At 42.8% G+C, this 17,508-nt stretch overlaps 1 long non-coding RNA gene across 1 annotated transcript in view; it reads left to right on the forward strand.

Moving 5' to 3' along the window:
• LOC140906662 (uncharacterized) overlaps nt 1–17,120 on the forward strand; it is a 50,852-nt gene extending 33,732 nt beyond the window's left edge. The window contains exons 4-5 of the long non-coding RNA XR_012157194.1: nt 10,116–10,273; nt 14,943–17,120. This is a non-coding gene — a long non-coding RNA (uncharacterized LOC140906662). The remainder of the gene's footprint in view (nt 1–10,115; nt 10,274–14,942) is intronic.
• Nucleotides 17,121–17,508: the final 388 nt, after the last annotated feature.

Raw genomic sequence — 17,508 nt, forward strand, 5'->3', positions numbered from 1 at the left:
ATATGCCTAAGCTTCATCAGCACCATGTTCAGTTTTTTATGGGTGAGTCTTTACAGCATAGTTAGCTTGGGTTTTAACTCCACTGTTACTGCTGATTTGAGTTCCATGCACACACAAAAATCTCCAGCTTGAGTTAAGTGGTACTTTAACCAGTGTTGGGTTGAAGCTTGAGTGCTGCTAAAGTTTGAGCTAGTAATGCAAGAGCTCCAGCTGCAACAGCTCGAGTTACAACAACTCATCATCAGCTAATCCAATCACTCTGCTATAGCCGTATATTGAATCTTGAACAGAGTATGAGGATGTTCCAGTGATATTGGGGGAGAAGAATATTGAAGTCAAGATCCACTGTGAATATTGAGGAGTAAAATTTTGACTTTAGAAAGGAATTATTTGGCATAATGTGTGAGGAATGGTGGGTTCCCAGACAGTCTTCAGATACTACCACTCTGCAGCTAACTGGTACCAGCAGGAGACATGGAATGGGGGACCCTAGCTTACCAGAAGCACTGCCCACAAAGCTCCTGATTGGAAGAGAAATCCGGCCTCTCTAATTGGCTTAGACAGTGGTTCCCAAACTTGTTCCGCTGCTTGTGTAGGGAAAGCCCCTGGCGGGGCGGGCCAGTTTCTTTACCTGCCGCGTCCACAGGTTCGGCCGATCGTGGCTCTCAGTGGCCGCGGTTCGCTACTCCAGGCTAATGGGAGCTGCTGGAAGTGGCGCGGGCCGAGGGACGTACTGGCCGCTGCTTTCAGCAGCTCCCATTGGCCTGGAGCAGCGAACCGCGGCCACTGAGAGCCACGATCGGCCAAACCTGCAGACACAGCAGGTAAACAAACTGGCCTGGCCCACCAGGGGCTTTCCCTGCACAAGTGGCGGAACAAGTTTGGGAACCACTGGCTTAGACGCACTATTTAAGCGAGAAGGAGTCACAGGAATTTGTCTGAGCAACTAGGTGAATCCCTAGTTGGCTGGTACTTTGGACTTTGCCCTTTAGCCTGAATCCTGCCTTGTTCCTAATTCCTGTCTTCCTGTCCTATTCCTGGTTCCTGCCCTCCTGTCTTGTTCCATTTCCCTGCTTCTATGCCCTACCCTTAGCTACTGACTCTGGCTCCAACCCTTGGGTTCAGTCCTGCCTGTCTTTGGCTCTGATCCCAGTTCCTGACTCCCAACTCCTGCTCTGACTGCTAGGCCTGACCACCACTGCTCTGAGCACCAGGTCTGACCGCCTATGTTCCAGTCCATGACATAATATAGCTAATATGCCATTGTTTAGCTGTTAGGGAAGGACCTGGACTGGAATTTTCTTTGTATTCTAATGTCTTTCTCTATATTAATGAAATTTGGGTTGCAGAAAATGATTTCACTTCACTCTGCCGGTACCGTGTACAAGGAAATAGTGACATTAAGGAATACAATTAAAGGAGTCATTTGTGACTTTGCTTTGTAAAGTCGTATTTAAAAATAAAAATGATTTCTGTATTGTAACAGATTTAATTTCCATGATTCTTGTAACCTTTTGTTCCCATATTCTATTAGCTTAGTTGCTTAATATGCCCTCAGGCTCAAGTTGGTTATGTAAATGAGACCACAAGTGAGGACACCCGCACAGGGACTGTTAGCTACTAAAACCACATTTGCAATCAGTCTTTCATTATATTTAACCTTGGCCAAACACAGCTGGATGAGGTTCAGTCCTGAGTTATTAGACAAACAGAGTGAACAGACTGAATAAGTATGGCCCATTGTTCTTTTTTTATTAAGGTAACTATTTTTCATAACTTAATGGCTTCATGGACTGTACTTCAAAAGCCATTATTGCAGTTCAACTCATAAGTTAGTTTCAAACAAAGATTGTCAGTAGAATAAAGTGAAATATAAAAAGTGCCTTGGACCTCGCAGACCTAGAGCTGTAGCTCACGAAAGCTTATGCTCAAATAAATTGGTTAGTCTCTAAGGTGCCACAAGTCCTCCTGTTCTTTTTGCGAATACAGACTAACACGGCTGTTACTCTGTGACCTAGCCAGGTGATCCCAACTCAGGCTTCCACCGGTGACACTCATGCCTTTCTTGGACATTAGTCTGGTGTCCTAGAAAGCGGAACATCAGTGTTGCTTGCTTGGTTCAGAACTAAACTAGTGCCTAACAGCTCAAGGATCTGGAAGTCAAGCCACCTCTATCACCCTGCTGACAAATTGTACCAGGTGCCAAATGGTCAGTTCTGAAAATCTGGCCCAGTTCATCCCATAGACAAAATACCTGCAAAGATTTTGTTTTTTCCAAATATGTGGCTACTTACTGATCTATATTACAGGAAAGTTAATTGATACTTTGCTCTATATTTGGGAGCCTGTTTTTGAACCTCACTCCAAGAAGTGAATCCCATAAAAATCACTTCTGGCAATGAACTTCTTAGAATGATAGAGTTCATGAGTGGGGGAACAGAGGGGCTTGAAAGTGTCTTTGAAGGGAGTAAATATTAGAATTTCCATACATTTATTCTAGTTTTAAATGTTCTTTTTCTTATAAAGGCTTTCAAGGAAACTCTAGCATGTCTCATGTTCCAACATCTGCCTCCGATGTATTTGACACACTTCACTAAAGGAGCTGAGCTCAACAGAGTATTGAGACAATGCTGCCAAAGGCAACAGATGATATTTTAGGAGTTCTAAATTCCGGAATATTATCACTATTCATTGTGCTGTATGAGAGAGCAGCGATTAAACTTTCTGTCTCTTGATACAGTGTTTGAAGTCATCTGCTGATATCCCTGGAATAGTGTCAGATTGGATCTGCTGGACCCTCAAACACTAGTCTATGCTATTAGCCAGTTTCTTTACAGCTATTAGTGTGTTTCACACATTGTAGAATGTGTTCTGCATCTATCTGTCTACCTTGGGTGATTCGTTCTTAACATTTTTGTGCTGGTGACTTAAAGATTTAGTTCCACTTGCACCACTGCTGTGATTGTTATATTCTCTAAGAACTTAGAGGAAATGCAAATCTATTCAGCTGTTTAAAATACACTGAAATGTCATAAAGACTTTTATAACTCATATACATTTCTGCTTAGTTTTAGCTGAACTTGTTACAGGTCAGAATCTGAAGAATTATGGGGAAAATCTGGTAGCAACTCTTATATTTAGGTTGCCCAACACTTTCCTTTATAAAAGATTCGGGCAACTTTTTTTGAGGTGTATCATCTTCATTGTTACCACAAACCTTTGAAATTTAGTAGGGAGAAAGCCCTCGGACTAAAGAAGTGCCTTTGTCCTTATCCCGTGTGATTCCATTCAGGTTTAGCTAAGATATAAATGGTTTAACATCACCATTTGCTTTCTCTCACTGGTGTTCTTCAGGGAAATGTTGAGAGCCTGCCAGAATAATAACTGAACAAGAACATTAGAAAGTGCTGGGCTCATAATGCCCCCAAAGGTGCAGCCACAGCACGTGCGGCATTGGGAACTATAGGAACAGACAGCCTCTGTGTATGGAGGGAAGAGAGCACCTAAGCCTTTCTCCTGGCCTGCAGTCCTAGCACTTGGCCCTAGTAATCTAGGTGCCAAATACAGTTGGGCTTCTTGTATCAATGTGACTGGAAAATAAAGAGGCTCTAACCCAGAGATCTAGTCTATGAGCAATAGAACTGCAGTATACCACCAGAGAGAAGTGAAAGAAGTGAAGCCCGCTACCCGAGGGGGGTGCATTTGAGAGGTCTGAGGTGCGCCCTGCATGGTAACTTGTTGCTTAAGTGGTGTAAGGCTGTGCTGAAGGTTCAGTGTTTGAACCATGGTGTCAAGGAGGAATGTGACGCAGCAGGGAGGGGGGAGTGTTGACCTGGGAATGTGGCAGGGGAGTTTCAATGGGAGACCTGAGAGCCTGTAACCTGAGCCAGGAGGGGGAGGGGGAGGTGACACCTCTGCCCAGGAATGTGAACAGAGGCTGCAGGAGAGAGCCTGCTAAGGGGGGGGGGGGGGGTTAGTTTCAGTTTGGTGCTGGGTGGTGGAACGCAGGGAACCCCAGGGCTGAGGTCTAAGCTCCCTGCTCCCCCAGAAGGACTTGACTGAGGGGTCCTGGTTGTACCCACAAGCTCTGTTTAAGACTGTGTTCCTGTTGTCCAATAAACCTTCTGTTTTACTGGCTGGCTGATAGTCTCAGTGAATCCCAGGAAGAGGAGTGCAGGGCCTGGACTCCCCCACACTCTGTGACAATTTCACATTACAGTTTGTTTTTTCCTTTTTTCCTCCCTCCTCTCCCCACCACCATGAAACTGCATTTAAAACAAACAAACAACCCTGTTATTTAGACTGTAAAGTCAAGCACTCAAAAACTGGGAAATGCCTGAATTTTTGTTTCTTCTGCAACTTTAACTCTGGCTCCTTGTGTGCCTTATTTTACTCTCTTTAATTACATGCTATTTTTCCCCACCGGACCCCTGCTCATTCAGTGCACAGGGTAATCATTATAACAAATAATATTACCAAACAAAAATCATGTCCTTAAAAAAAAGAGTTAAAATTGAAAGTGCATTTCAATAGAATCCAGTTAATTCTCAAAAATCAGTACTATTTCCTTATAAAAATTTTGCGCCTTTAAAGAAACTTCAAGCATTTTTAAAATATATATATATATATATATATATTGCTGTCCAACAATACATATATTGGTTTGTTGAAGAAAAATGACACTGTGTGATATTGAAGAACTGGTAAAAAGACTTGCAATATATTCTTTCATTGGAAAAAGCTATACATAAAACAAGATCAAAACAGAGGGAGTTTGAGTTCATTTGGGCTCCATTCATGGATTATGTGAAGGAATGACTGCAAACCCCAGATGTGCCACTTGAACTGCAATTTACTAAAAGCACCTTTTATGTTTACCTCATTAGATTGGGCTGCTTCCAAATTACTGTAAACCAAAGCTTCTTGACTGTGGTCTGTAGAATGCTGACTGTCCACAGAACAGTTGCTCGTGGTCTGTGGAGGACTGGCCAGTCACATGATGTAGGCTTCTTCTCGGTTGCTAAATAGCTTTAGAAGAAGCTAAACACCATTAAATTCTTTCCTAATACCTCTTTTCCAAGTAAACAATTGCAAAGGGAAGTGGTCTGTGCCATTGTGAAAGGGTGAGTGAGGACGTGATTCACAAGGCAGGCTTTGTATTAAAATGTGGCCCACAAGATGGAAAAAATGTGGTAGCCCTGTGTCATAGGGTCTCTTAGCCCCTTTAAGAGGAGATGGGCCCAGTGCTGCCTGTCATAATCCCTGGGATTGTGTGCATTGAACACAAAATTGGCCAATAGTCAACTCCAAAACTCCATCCAGTTTTAAAATAGAACTGTGAGCACAGGGTCAGAAAAATGCATCCTATTACAACATGGAACATGGAATGTAGACAGTGCAGGAAAGGGTCCCTACACCATCTGAAATGTGGTATGGCAGGGAGGTGCAGGCCTCTTTATCATGTAGAACCCAATGAACAAATGGGGGAATAAAAGGACTCTTAGGGTATGTCTACACTGCAATTAGACACCCATGGCTGTCCTAACCTCAGGCTCTCGGGTTTAGACATTTAGGTTGTTTAATTGTAGGGCAGACGTTTAGGCTCGGGCTGCAGCTCTGGGATCCTTCCCCCTCGAAGGGTCCTAGTGCCTGGGCTCCAGCCTGAGCCCAAACATCTACACAGCAATTAAACAGCCAGTTGTGGGTGTTTGATTGCAGTGTAGACATGCCCTTAGACCATCCAGAACCCAGGAAACTGTAACCTAGAAATAGGTGGAGGGCAAGTCTCCTATTACAATCTGGAACACAATATGTGAACAGTGAAAGCACAGGCTCAGTGGAAGTCCCCGGTCAAATGCATATGGTATTGGTGGAAGCACAGGAAAACCCCAATTATAAGCTGAAACTCAGAATGTAAGTCATGTGAATGCAGACTCAGTCAAAAAGCATTCATTCTAGCTTGGAAGGAACCTAGTAAATAAATGCCACCATCACAGCATCCCAATGTCTATAAGTAGAAAAAGGTCTTGTCAGGATTCAGAACTTTCTGGTTGATTTGTATGTAGAGCTTCAGATCTAAACACCTCCAAGATTCAGGGGTATTTGGATCCAGAGTTTTGGTTCTGGCCCTATTCAAATATTTTTCTGATCTGTAGTGCTTGCTATGGGAAGGTTATGAACTATGCTGAGTAAAAAAATGTCTCATTTGGAAAAAGAGAATCACTGTTGTTAAATTGTTTCCATAAGTAGCAGTGGTAGAAACAGCATGTATTTTCCAATGTTCTAGTATTGTTACACTGCTACTCGCTTCTCTGAGCGTACACATCAGAATCTCAACACACATCTCTGCCCATCATCATCTGTAGGAGTGATCCATGCTGATGAGGGATTACCAGTGGAGCACAGTGGTAGTGGGGAGCCTTCAGAGTCTGATTAAAAACAAATGGATTTACTAAAATCGTGGGCCTGACTTTCAACTGGTGTAATTGTCCTATACCCATATCCCTCAACTGTTCCTCATTTCCAGTGAGTTACTCATTTTAGTCACAATTACCTAAGACTCACAAACTTGGTGTCCCTCATATTTGCTGTTGAAATTTGTTGTAAATTACCATGAATCTGAGATTATAAAAAGAGTTTTTCATGCTTAAGCAATGAGTCCCTCAGCATTTTGTTTCTTCCTGCATAATTTTTTTTATATCCTTCATTTTGGGTCTTTATCACATACTTTATTACACATTTGGATCTAGGCAAGTTGAGAGACATGGGTGTGCCAATTAATGCCAGCTGAGGGTATGATCCAGTGTGCATACAAGGATACCAGTGGGACTGAATTGATCCTATTCAGGTCTAGTCCATACCTAGAAGAAAGGAGGCCTGTCTCTTTTGCACTTATTTATCAGTTTTCTTTGAGCAATCTACAATAAATCTCTGGCATAACAAATAGCTTCAAAATCCGTTCTTTGTCTCTGCCTCAGAGGAAAATAACAAACAATACACAGTTATGTCCCTATGCTTGCTCAATCATTTTCCTGTACAATAAACAAGTTCTTACCAGGGCCAGGCTGATTAAGTACCTTTTGGCCTCTCCTGTGTGTCTCATTGAAATGGTTTCTTCTTATACTCAGTGACTGAATGAGGTGCAGTCAAGTTTGAAAGGCATAGTTACAGTTATCAACGTGGTATGCAGGATTTGTGCTAGTCCATGCTAAACAAACAAACAAATCCAAACTATATATGGCCCCAGATGGGCTGATACCCACTCACCTTCCATTAAGGAATTTACCCTTCACCATATCAGGCACTACTGAGCTGGGACAGAGAAATAATTTTCACATTCACTTTAACAGCTCTGAGCACCTGCGTAGGGCTTTTGCTACAGTTAACATCTGAGATATTATTATGATTTATTATGATATTGTAGCACTTAGGAGACATAGTCATGGACCATTGTGCTAGGAAAATGATTTTTGCAGCTGCATTCTGCATGGATATGAGTGGGGGCAAGACTGCTCTTGTCAACACTAGAAAAAAAGAAGTTGCAATAATCAAGATTCATGATGATGAGAGCCTGGTTAGAGTTTTAACTGTGTGGATTGATGGGAGAGGCTGTTTCTTAGAGACGTTGTGCAGAAAGAATCTGCAAGACTTAGATGTAGCCTGGATGTGAAGACCTACAGAGAGTTCTGAGTCAAAAATGATATCCAGGTTACAGGCCTAAGTGACAGGCAGAAGAGTGGTGTACTCTTCAAAGATCAAGAAAGGAGGTAGCGGGAAGGGCTTGGAGGAAGATGAAGAGCTCTTAGTTTTAGCCATGCGGAGCTTGAGCTGAAGGCTAGACATCCATGAGGAGATATCAAAAAGACAGGCTATGATTTTAGTCTGGATAGAAGGAGAGAGAAAAGCATGCTTGTATTGTGAGGGGGAAGAGCGGGAGGAGAGTGAAAAGTTAAGGAGACGAGTAAGGGAGGGGATGAGAATAGGTGTGAGGGAGATGAGGAGAAAGAATGGGGTCCCTGGGGCAAGTGGAGCAGTTAAAAGAGGAGAGCGGATGGGAATAAAAATGATATGTAACATGTTTGTTAAGGCAGAAAGCCATGGAGCTTTAGATTTTAAAGATGATTTATGCAGGGAAAACCAATTAATCACTATTGCTACAAAATAAAGCATAGTAGATCTTGATAATATTTAGACCTCATCAAATACTATCCCTCACCCTATCCTCCCTCCAAAAAGGAATATTTTGCAAACAGTAGAGTTTCTAGTTGATTTGAGCACATTCAGGCTGTGAATTCACAAATCTTCAAAACTGGTCTGCCCCACTTGAATGAATGCATGTGTTCAATGGGCAATACATTTATTCAGCCACAAATACGTGTCCTGGACATAAAATATGTATGTGCGTCCTATCCGCAAACATTCTTAGCTGATGAATTTTGAAGCTTGGAGTTTAAATACCAACATCTGATACTTTGTTAAAAATCTAGTGTGCCATTTGTGCACTTGTGATATTCTTCCAGTATTTTTGAATACTGAATAGATAACGGGGCTAATATACAAATGCTCACCTAATTTTGTATCCAATGAATACCATTCAGCTAGAACTAAAGCTAACAGTGCTACTGTATGAGACTGTATAAATAACTCATGTCGCTACTACCTGTGATGTCTGCTGTTCTAGCTACTAATTCACATTCTTCAGTTCCTTTCTATAGATTATAAAGCATTGGATCTTCTGCAGTAGCTATCCTGTCAGCTAAAATGACAGCAACTACAGCTAAAATTTCCGGTTCTGACTCATTATTTTCCACCTTAACCTGTGCTCTCTTAATGTAATATTAGAGGGAATTACCAGACAGTGCTACTGATAGTCTTTTAAGTTCTGTTTAATTGAATGTACAGGCAGTTTCATCTTGGAGAAAGGCTTTTTGTTAGTGGTGTTTGTGACAACCGACTGGGGTTCCCAGAACTGTGACCCACTGTGTTACCCATCTCAGCCTCAACAAATCAGCTGAGATGGGTAACATCTTTTGTTATTGCTAAGCTATGTGTCAGCTTCCTGACACACCAGCTTGTCTGCCTTGCCAGCAAACTTTTCAGGACTCTGCCTGTCCAAACCTGGCCTAGCAGGTAACAATCAGTGAACCGCAATTCCTGAGTTCCTCAGCAATGTCTATCTGCAATGCTCAGCCCCTCGCACTGTAGCACCCACAAAACCTTACCAGATTTGCTGCTCTTTTAAAGAGACAGTACACAGCAGCTTATTAGCTCAACTGAGGTTGACAAACCTTCCGCTTCAGACAAAGCACTAAGATGGTTTATGATAAAAGTAAAACAAATGTATTAACAAAAGGGCATAGGCATACGTGATATCAAATAGAAAGAACTAAGATAAAAATGTCTGTGGATAAAAAGAAAACATGCTTCTAAGACTAAAACTTAATTTAACCAGCTATAGTTTTGTTCAAGATGGTTTCCCAAGTTAGAGCAATGTCTCCAGTGTGACTGGCTGTTCCAGCCAGGATCCACTCTTAAAGAATCAAAGTGCTGCTTTCTTGTTTCCCCAAGAGATGGATAACTTAGGGGTTCCCTCCTTCTCTTTTTATAGTCCAGTTTGTATTCTTCTGAAGGGTCTCTCCAGCTAAAGCTCCTTTCCCCTGCTGGGTATAAATACCATGCTGTCTGGTGTAGATTCCATGGTAGTTCCTCGCCCACTGGTGATTTTTACAAAGCAAATGATCTCTTCCTGCAACCTCTGATACAAATGAATATCCCATTGAATTTGGCCAACACCTCAAACCGGGTATGGCCTCTTTTTTCTCTGGAGAAAAAAAATGGTTTTTTAACTCCCCCAGCATGCCTGGTTTAAACATATTTGAGTCACATATTTCCAGCCCATCTGTAAAGTTCTTTGCTGGTTAACCATTCCTACATCACGCTAGAATATTAATGATATGTGAGTTAATTAGTTTTCCAATGATAAATTACATGCCACCTTTTGGGTAAATATCATGACATCGGTGTGCCATCTGGCACAGGGGTGCTTTTAAGGTCACAGTGGTGCAATTCTTTTTTTACATTAAATATAATACCAGCAAAACTGGATCTCTTTTTAGGTGCAGAACAAGGCTCATAGACAACCAAAAAGAAGTGGGATGGCTTCGGAGAGTTGGGGGAGCGAGAGCAGAGAAATAGTGGATGTGGGTCCAAGATTTCCCTCATGGAAAATTTTGAAACGACAGCTACAATTTCCTGCATTTTAGATGATTTTAAGGTAATTCTGGCTCTTGCATTGTCTCCACACATCTCACACACTCCTACACTTGCACTAGCTCTAGTAAACACAGCTGCTCACGTGCTTTCGTGTGCTTGTGCTCTCCCTCTCTTGTGACCCATTAAACACATATGATGGGTCGGGAAAGAAAAAGCGAGCATGGGCGGTTTTGTATGTGTGAGAAGTCAGAGATAAATCATACAAGTGTGTGCGCACACATGTATGATAGCTAGAGACGGCTTGAGGGTGTGTGGTGAGTGAAGAGAGTGAGAGAGCACGAATGTGACTTAATGCCGTGAATATCTGGGTTCTGCTTTATTCTGTTTCAAGAAAGGGTTTTGTGCATGTTTGCTTTAGTATAGACTTGTCTGGCATTAATTTTATGGAGTGAATTCTTTGTAATGTCTCATTTAAAACCATACCATTTTTGTATATTTGAAGCCTACTACCTCTCTTGCACAACAATGTACAGTGCAACACCATCACGTGTCCCTTTTTTGCTGGTTTTGCCCGGGTGTTGCTGGAATACTTATTGTGTAATGCCAGCCCACAGCCAGTCACCACAGTACAAAGAGATCAGTGGGTGGCACACTACTTTTACTTTTTGAGGCCATATCTTGTTTACATGTATTGCGAGAAAATGTGGGGGTTTTCAGTGACAAAATTCAGGTGTAGCATACTATACTGGACAAGTGCGGTGTGGTTAATACTGAGGTGGGCAGCTTAACTTTTTGAATGGTCTGGGCCTGATTCTTATTTACACTAAGGCGGCCCCTTTATACCACATTGGCAGCCAACCAATCTTAGACAATGAGGCCTTGACTTCAAATGCAGGTGTGGGTGCTCAAATTCTCTTGTAGTGTAAATGAGTGTACAGCAAAAACTGAAATTCAAAAGCAATGTAGCCTAACTATAATGTTTAAATATTCCTTCTGGTTGTTAAATTGGTCTTAAAGCAGTTTTAAACTGTTTTACCTTTAACTCTCATGCCTTTCATGTCCTTTTTCAGCAAGATGTTGGCAGCCATCCACTGTGCTTGGAAATGCCAAATGCATTTCAATAACATTCAATTTTAGATATGTTTCATTGTGAGAGAAGAAAAGGAGTACTTGTGGCACCTTAGAGACTAACAAATTTATTTGAGCATAAGCTTTCATGAGCTACAGCTCACTTCATCGGATGCATTCAGTGGAAAATACAGTGGGGAGATTTATATACACAGAGAACATGAAACAATGGGTGTTACCACACACACTGTAACGAGAGTGATCACTTAAGGTGAGCTATTACCAGCAGGAGAGCGGGGCGGGAGTGGGGGGGCACTACCTTTTGTAGTGATAATCAAGGTGGGCCATTTCCAGCAGTTGACAAGAACGTCTGAGGAACAGTGGGGGCTGGGATGGGGGGGGGAATAAACATGGGGAAATAGTTTTACTTTGTGTAATGACACATCCACTCCCAGTCTCTATTCAAGCCTAAGTTAATTGTATCCAGTTTGCAAATTAATTCCAATTCAGCAGTCTCTCATTGGAGTCTGTTTTTGAAGTTTTTTTGTTGAAGAATTGCCACGTTTAGGTCTGTAATTGAGTGACCAAAGAGACTGACGTGTTCTCCGACTGGTTTTTGAATGTTATAATTCTTGATGTCTGATTTGTGTCCATTTATTCTTTTATGTAGAGACTGTCCAGTTTGACCAATGTACATGGCAGAGGGGCATTGCTGGCACATGATGGCATATATCACATTGGTAGATGCGCAGGTGAACGAGCCTCTGATAGTGTGGCTGATATGATTAGGCCCTTTGATGGTGTCCCCTGAATAGTTATGTGGCCACAGTTGGCAACAGGCTTTGTTGCAAGCATAGGTTCCTAGGTTAGTGTTTTTGGTGTGTGGTTGCTGGTATTTGCTTCAGTTTGGGGGGCTGTCTGTAAGCAAGAACTGGCCTGTCTCCCAAGATCTGTGAGAGTGATGGGTCATCCTTCAGGATAGGTTGTAGATCCTTGATGATGCATTGGAGAGGTTTTAGTTGGGGGCTGAAGGTGATGGCTAGTGGCGTTCTGTTATTTTCTTTGTTGGGCCTTGTCCTGTAGTAGGTAACTTCTGGGTACTCTTCTGGCTCTGTCAATCTGTTTCTTCACTTCAGCAGGTGGGTATTGTAGTTGTAAGAACACTTGATAGAGGTCTTGTAGGTGTTTGTCTCTGTCTGAGGGGATGGAGCAAATGCGGTTTTACCGTAGAGATTGGCTGTAGACAATGGATCATGTGGTGTGGTCTGGATGAAAGCTGGAGGCATGTAGGTAAGTATAGTGGTCAGTAGGTTTCGCGTATAGGGTGGTGTTTATGTGACCATTGCTTATTAGCACTGTAGTGTCCAGGAAATGGATCTCTTGTGTGGACTGGTCCAGTCTGAGGTTGATGGTGGCATGGAAATTGTTGAAATCTTGGTGGAATTCCTCAAGGGCTTCTTTTCCATGGGTCCAGAGGATGAAGATGTCATCAATGTAGCGAACTGGACAGTCTCTATGTAAAAGAATAAATGGACACAAATCAGACGTCAAGAATTGTAACTTTCAAAAACCAGTCGGAGAACACTTCAATCTCTTTGGTCACTCAATTACAGACCTAAAAGTGGCAATTCTTCAACAAAAAAACTTCAGAAACAGACTCCAACGAGAGACTGCTGAATTGGAATTAATTTGCAAACTGGATACAATTAACTTAGGCTTGAATAGAGACTGGGAGTGGATGTATCATTACACAAAGTAAAACTATTTCTTCTTGTTTATTTCCTCTCATACTGTTCTTGTAAAGTGCTGGAAATGGCCCACCTTGATTATCACTACAAAAGGTTTCCTCCCCCCCCCCCACTTCCCCCGCTCTCCTGCTGGTAATAGCTCACCTTAAGTGATCACTCTCGTTACAGTGTGTATGGTAACACCCATTGTTTCATGTTCTCTGTGTATATAAAATCTCCCCACTATATTTTCCACTTTATGCATCCGATGAAGTGAGCTGTACCTCACGAAAGCTTATGCTCTAATATTAGTCTCTAAGGTGCCACAAGTCCTCCTTTTCTTTTTGCGGATGCAGACTAACACGGCTGCTACTCTGAAACCTGTTGTGAGAGAAGTGACTTCCTCTATCTTGAATTTTCAGACTGAGGGGCTGAGCAAAATGGGTGGAGTTTTTTGTTAGTCTTACACAAACTCTACACAAGTACATGTCAGAACACTTTTGGGATGTTTCCCCTGCTTGGAATATGTGTAGAGATACATTCATCAATGCACATTCCATAGTACATTGGAATATGTTCAGTAGGACATTCTTAAATGCGCTTCCTCTACTAGAAATCTGACAAATAACAGGTGTTTTTGATTAATCATCTCAGCTGAAATAATAAAAATGCTTTAAATTGTGAATACCAAGCAGTCCTTTAACAAGCAGACATTAAATATTCCTAGTGCCCGTCTGTTCATTTTGAGTGAAATAAAATGAAATTGCTGTGATCATTAGACATTGTGGGGCACAATCCAAATATGCTACAGTTACTGCAAAACATAATGAAGCATTTTCTTTTCCAGGAATTGCACAAACTAAAAGGAAACAAAAGTCATCCTGGCATGGTACATGATTTTGGCAATAACAAGATAGAATCCTTGATGAAATACCAGCATACTTAGTCCAGGCTTATTCATTACAGTTGAATTTTTCTATTCTTTTCACTCATTATACTCCTCCTACTCAATTAAATAAGAAAAAAAAATCTGAATGTTGGTTTTCTTCTCTGTAAGCCACTATTGCAATTTATCACCTTACCCCCAGTCATGAGATTGTTTGATCCAGGTTCTACTGGGCAATTCCACTTCAGCTGAAGGACTTGGGAAGGCTTTGCAGCCAGCATGGAACCTTCTGGGCTGGGAAAAGGCCAAGACTGGGAGACGTTAATGTAGGGTAGAGCAATTGAATGAAAAAAGTCTGAAAACCAGGAGGTCAATTTTGCATGGGATTTGGAGATAGGACACTAATGACAGTGATGGAGGTAATGATAATTATCATTGCAATAATACTTAGTGCTTCTAGTGCTTTTTATCCAGGATCCCTCTTCTTGGAGCAAGAGTCTCCACAGCTGTGTGGAATCCCTGATTTTTAGAAAGAAGGCCTTTTTATTCAGACAGTTGGGTGTCCCCTTTAGAGATGTCATGGGTACTGGAGATTATGGCTTTCTCCTAGTTCAAAGTTTCCTGCCAACTCAAAGGTTGAATAGGTATTGTGCTTCCTACTCTAATAAATACCTGTTGAGAGCATATGCTGTTATTTGTTATAGAAGTACGATCCTCTCTGGTGGAGTGCTTTCAACAATAATATTTCATCACTGGAAAAATTTATTCTGAGAGAAGAGGCACTAGCTACAGAAATGAAAATGATTTCATCTCATGAAGATAAGAGGAGCTACCTGTGGCTAGGTCGGGAGAGTGCTACTCTTCTTGCACTTCACTATTGATTCTTGATCTTAAAGTCTTCTCCTGAAAATCACAAGACAGAACCAAGTGAGCAGACATAGTTTCTTGGAAAAGAAAGCTCTTAATCTATATGAGTTTTGTTGAATAGGGTATTGTTGGAGTTACTGTAAGACTGCTGAATGACACATCAGTTTCCTTATCTTTCACAGAGGTTGCTGTACAGAAAATAGCCCAGCCAGAATCTAAATCAACATACTGGAATTCATCAGAACTTGCATGGACTCCAGCATCTACCTGGATGAAACTGCAGTGCTGGAAAAAGATTGAAATTGGTTCACACACAAAGCTAACTTTGGGGGTTTGTGAAGTCCATGACCAGGAACCTCCAAGTTTTTGGAAGGTCCTGACAACTTTATCTGCAAGAGGTCTGTTGTGGTCACCATTACTAGGGCTTAGGCCATCTGGCAGTTCCTTCTGGCTCTCAGCAAGCTGGCTGCATCTGCAGTCTCCCGTGCTGAGCTGCCATTGCAGCCTCAAGCCAACAGAGCTAACACAGCCGGGGAATGGTGTGCATCACAGCCAGTACAGCAGGCCCAGCTCAGATAGTTGAGTTCCATGGTGAGGTGGAAATAAGGGGCCCTGAATGTTATCTCAGCACTGAGTTTCAGGAGCTCATCTTTGGTGCAGGAGCAACAGAGAATAAGAGAGTCCAGCCCCCCACTGAGATCTCCTAAGAAATGTAGCACAGTTAGAAGACAGAGAAATCTGGGAAGATGAAGACCCCTTTTCCCTTCACCAGTGGTGTGTGGGTAATGAGGAAGGCAACAGAGAGGGATGCAGGTGGGTGAAGGGTGGCAAACAGATAATAGGAACAGAGGGAGAGTCACAAAATCTGGGGGAATGAGACCGAATAATAGGATGGATGGGGTATTCAGGAGAGAAAGTGAATGAGAGATGTGAGGAGAATCAGGGACCCAGGCAAAAAGGAAAACATGGTTGAGGTGGGTTGGAAAAACTCAGGGGCACCCAGGAAGGAGGGAAAGAGAGAAAAAGTCATGGAGGAACTTGCGGGTTAAGTTGTGTCCATATGTGGTGAGTCTGTGTGCTGGTACATTGAAGCAATGTCATGTGTAGAGCCAAGTTCAATAGATATAGGGTCCCTCTTGAAGAATAAAACTGACCCAGAATTCTGGGAAAAATAAATAAATCCTCCTTTGGTTGCCCTAGCATGCAGAAATCCTCCCCCTTCCCCCTCAACCCCCCGCCGCCCTCCGCAAGCACTCTAAAGCTATACGCAAGACAAGGGAATCTTTATTAGGGAAAACAGGGACATAGAATCTGTGAAAATTCAGCAATAATCTAACATTCAAATAAAGATTGAAGCAATCAGTCATTCTCCAGTAGTCCACTCAACTCCCTCCCCAGACAGTCTCTGTGAATGCCCAACACACAAGAGTTCCCTGGCCATCTTACTCCACCCACCACAAGCCCCGCTCACAGTTCGGGTCAGTGGCAGTGGTCCAGGTGCTCTCTGAAGATCTGTCTTTGGTCCTATTGAAGCAGCTCACCAAGTCCCATCTTGAGGTGCCATCACCTGACCCAGCTTTGTGATTCAGTGCAATCACAAAGAGGGAGCTGAGGTTGCCTCAGTTCTACCACCTCCTCACTGGTCTCTGCTGAAAACTCCTCTGTGCCATCTCTGTGAGGCATCCTCTCTGCACTGCAGGATCCTCAGCAGGGGAAGCCAAGATTCTGGGGTGGAAACCTTACCACTTGGACATAGGTGCCTCACCACAAGGAGATAGCCCTGTCCCGCTTCCTCTCTGAGTTCAAACTTCACCTCTCTGCCAACGTAGAAGGCTGGTGCAGTTCGGGTGGTCTCCACAGGTAGCTGGTGGAAGTGTGAGTATTAGAACTGGTCGAAAATTTTCAGACAGAGCAATGTTCGGTTGAAAAATACTGATTGGATGGAATCAAAACATTCTGTGGGATGTGTTGATTCCATTGAAACTTTCATTGGAAACCAGGCAGGCTGGCTGCTGGGTTGGCTGCCAGATTGCCTGGCTCACTAGACTAGCCTGGAATGCCCAACTCCTGAGATCCCTGGTTCCCAGGCTTTGCTGGTTCCCAGACTAGCTGGCTCCTGAGTGGCCTAGAATTTTTTGCAAATTCCTTTTTTACATTACATTTCAGTTTTCACAAAAAGAAATTTCGGATGAGGACCCCTTGCAGCATTGTAGTCTGCCACAAAGGGGTGGCGAGTACATGACCTTACAGGACCTCTCAAACTAACTTCACTCGAGCTCCTCCAAATCCTAAAACCAGCTCTGATCAGATTTTCCCACAGAACTGCTAATTCAATCCCTTTGTCTCTGGTGGTGCATATAAATAGGGATACTATTTTGGAAAATGTCCAGCAGTTCTTGCAAACCGGGCTTAATGGCATATGCCATCTGAATGCTTTCTCAGGGTTTGTCTACGCTTGACACAGCTGCAGCTCTGCCACTCTAGCACTTTAATGAAGTCACTCACTGCAGTGATGGGAGGGGTTCTCCCATCAGCATAGTTAATCCACCTCCCCAAGAGGTGGTAGCTAACTCAGTGACAGAATTCTTCTATTGACCTAGCACTGTTGACAGTGGGGCATGCGCAGTGGGTAGCAGAGGCAGGGGAAGGCTTGTGCCTCCTCAAACATGCCCATGCTCTGCCTGCAGGCCTCCTCCTGTCTGCTTCCCACGCTTCTGTAGCTGAGAGGCTGGGGCAGGCAGGTGCACA

Source organism: Lepidochelys kempii, chromosome 1, assembly GCF_965140285.1.
Source record: "Lepidochelys kempii isolate rLepKem1 chromosome 1, rLepKem1.hap1, whole genome shotgun sequence".
NCBI classification, from domain to species: Eukaryota; Metazoa; Chordata; order Testudines; family Cheloniidae; genus Lepidochelys; species Lepidochelys kempii.